Genomic DNA, 3,844 nt, shown 5'->3' with positions numbered 1-3,844 from the left:
TGAGAAACACTGGGCTGGAAGAAACACAAGCTGGAATCAAGATTGCTGGGAGAAATATCAATAACCTCAGATATGCAGATGACACCACCCTTATGGCAGAAAGTGAAGAGGAACTAAAAAGCCTCTTGATGAAGGTGAAAGTCGAGAGTGAAAAAGTTGGCTTAAAGCTCAATATTCAGAAAACGAAGATCATGGCATCTGGTCCCATCACTTCATGGGAAATAGATGGGAAAAAAGTAGAAACAGTGTCAGACTTTATTTTTGGGGGGCTCCAAAATCACTGCAGATGGTGATTGCAGCCATGGAATTAAAAGACAGTTACTCCTTGGAAGAAAAGTTATGACCAACCTAGATAGTATATTGAAAACCAGAGACATTACTTTGCCAACAGAAGTCTGTCTAGTCAAGGCTATGGTTTTTCAGTGGTCATGTATGGATGTGAGAGTTGGACTGTGAAGAAAGCTGAGCACCTAAGAATTGATGCTTTTGAACTGTGGTGTTGGAGAAGACTCTTGAGAGTCCCTTGGACTGCAAGGAGATCCAATGAGTCCATTCTAAAGGAGATCAGTCCTGGGTATTTTTTGGAAGGACTGATGCTAAAGCTGAAACTCCAATACTTTGGCCACCTCATGTGAAGAGTTGACTCATTGGAAAAGACCCTGATGCTGGGAGGGATTGGGGGTAGGAGGAGAAGGGATTGACAGAGGATGAGATGGTTGGATGGCATCACCAACACCATGCACATGAGTTTGAGTGAACTCCGGGAGTTGGTGATGGACAGGGAGACCTGGCATGCTGCAATTCATGGGGTCGCCAAGAGTCGGACACGACTGAGTGACTGAACTGAACTGAACTGAACTCACACTTTTATTAACGAAATGCTGTTCCCTCTTTGACTCAGTGGCATCACTTTTTTTTTTTTCTGTTTTCACTTCTATGCCGTATATTTTTACCTCCATTATTTTAAAATTACTTTTTAATTAGCTGAACCAGATTATATTTCAATGTATTTATAAGACTTGTCATATTGTAACTCTTATGGAGTCCTCTCTAAAAATGTAGATTTCACATTATATGCATCAGACTTACTGAGTTTGCTTCACTTGCCTTTACCTTATATTTGTATGAGCCATCCTTTCTAAGGGGTTCTTAGTATTTTCCTTCCAAATTATATTCAGCAAGATGACTTTAAAGTTTCCCTCAGCTCGACTAAACTTTAAACAGGCTTCCTTCCACCTCTAAGCCCCTGATCACCCTCCTTTACAGAATCCAGGTAGCCTAATCACAGAAGTCCATGACCTCCTTTTCCTTAAAGCATTTACTTCAGAAAATCGGCAATTGAAATTTCTTTTTCTTCCCCTTTGAGGTGGAAATCTTTCAGAAAGCCTTTTACCAGTTTTATATCACAGGACAGTTTTACTCAAGAACCTGGAAGCCATCTCTTGGAAATGTAATCACCAAGGAAGATAGTACCACTACCTCCCAGGCTCTGTATGAGGTAGGAGCCTCACTCAGTGGAAGTCTTCCTCCAAATTATAATACTAGCTCTTGCTGTAAAGATATAAAAATATTTCTTTTTCCTCTGAGTAAAGTGGATTAGCAAATCTATATATCCTAAAATCTCTCATGCCAACCTTATGGAAATGACCCCTGAGAGGGATTTAATGTTCATTAAGAGAAATACCTTCAGACCAAGGCAAGGATAGAAGGAAACTACAGTGGGGTAGATGTTCGGAGAATAAACATCCTGATCATGCTCTCCAGCCTCCGCAATTTGCCTGCCAATATCCTGCTAAAAGTCGGGTTTAGAGAGCCTAATCATGAGGTCACGTGGACCACAAAGCAAGGTGAGCTGTTTGACTCTATCTACTCATCCCTTCAGCAAACGTTTTTATGTGACAGGTATTATATTAGATAAAACAAAGCAATAGAGCATTATATTAATAACAACATTGCAACTGCTATTTCAGAAACATTTCCAAAAGGAGGGGAATTCCAGAAAATAAAGATAAGGGAAGTAGTAAAATTCTTACTACCACTGGGTTGGGTCTTATAGAAAAATGATGCTTGTAAAATGGGAGATGATAGATATAGATAGATGACAGAGAGATAGATGATAGATAGATGTGTGTATGAGAGAGAATGACGATAGATCATCACCATGGAAACCAATAAAGGACAACGTTTACAGTAGTGCCACTCAACAGTGTCCTAAATATGGAAGACAAAGAGAATCAAAACTGAAAACTGACCTTTGAGTTTTGACTATGAAAAAAGTATTAAAATTTTTCAAAAAATTTGGAGGTCAAAAACTACAAAAGGCTGAGATTTTATTCAAAGTTGAAGACATCTAAACAGTATTATATAAACAGTTTTCTAAAGAATTTATGATTAAAATGAAACATTAGCTTCAGTTGAGGAACACCATTTTTCTCATTTGTTTTCTTTTTTGCTGGAAAAGGTTTTAATAGTAGAGTCTATCCTTAGTGCCTTATAAATCCTATTTTCTCACCAGAGAAAAGGAAAATGTTAAACCATTATTCTAAAACAACATATGAAGTATTCTAATTTGATAGTACAATGTCTGCATAAATGTGGAGCTACAGCTACCTAAATCCTAAATGTGATTGCATATCCCAAGAACTCAGAAGTAAATTCAGTATTTTTATTGTGTCAGATCATTCAGCTAAGTAGTTGTTCTTTTTATTTTCTCATTTTAAATTACAAGTCTTCAATGAAACTGTCAACTACAATCTATTAATTGTAAAATTATTTTTCATTAAAAATCATTCTAGGGAGGCTGTCCTAAGATGGCGGAGGAATAGGACGGGGAGATCACTTTCTCCCCCACATATTCATCAAAAGAACATTTGAACGCTGAGTAAATTCCACAAAACAACTTCTGAATGCCAGCAGAGGACATCAGGCACCCGAAAAGCAGCCCATTGTCTTCAAAAGGAAGTAGGAAAATATATAAAAGACAAAAAGAGAGACAAAAGAGGTAGGGATGGAGCTCCGTCCCAGAAAGGGAGTTTTTAAAAACAGAGAAGTTTCCAAACACCAGGAAACACTTTCACTGCCTAGTCTGTGGCAAACCTTGGAACCACAGAGGGCAACATAACAGGGAGGAAAAATAAATAAATAATTAAAACCCACAGATTACAAGCCCAATGATAACTCCCCCAGCAGAGAAGCAGCGCAGATGCCTGCACCTGCCACTAGCAAGCAGGGGCTGGGCAGGGAGGTGCGGGCTGCATTGCTAAGAGTAAGACCCGGGCCTGAATGCCCCGAGGGCAATCTGAAGGAACTAACTTGGGCTAGCAAGCCAAACTGTAAGACACTGCCAGGCCTGCTCACAGGACAAAAGACTGAGCAGAGCTAGCTGGCTGCAGATTATCCCCTTCCAGTGACAGGTAGCCAGAGCCGGAAGGGGGAAACCATGGCCCCAGAGAGGCATTATCTAACAAACTGTAAGTAGGCTTCATTGCTAACTAAGACTTCTTGGGATTCTGGACGGTTGACATCCGCCTGAGGAAGTGCGCTGGTTGTACACCCAGAAAACCGAGTGGCAGGGATGGGGGAGGCGATAAGTCGCAGCGACTGCGCTACCAAACACCTGGTCACCTGAGCTGCTCAGACCTGGGAAGGGCACAAAACGCAGGCCCAACGGAGTCTGCGCCTCTGAGGACTACCTGAGTACCTGAACCTGAGCGGCTTAGACCTGGGAAGTGCATACACCCAGGGCCGGCCTCAGACAGTTCCCGGCAGAGCAACCTAGAACCTAAGCAGTGTAGACAGGGAAAGCACACACGCTGTGAGTGGGGGCAAACCCAGTGTGGCCGAG

Source organism: Bison bison, unplaced genomic scaffold (assembly GCF_000754665.1).
Source record: "Bison bison bison isolate TAMUID 2011002044 unplaced genomic scaffold, Bison_UMD1.0 scf7180017864139, whole genome shotgun sequence".
Classification (NCBI taxonomy): domain Eukaryota; kingdom Metazoa; phylum Chordata; class Mammalia; order Artiodactyla; family Bovidae; genus Bison; species Bison bison.
The sequence above is the reverse complement of the archived record's forward strand: the minus strand, read 5'-3'. Positions refer to the sequence as shown.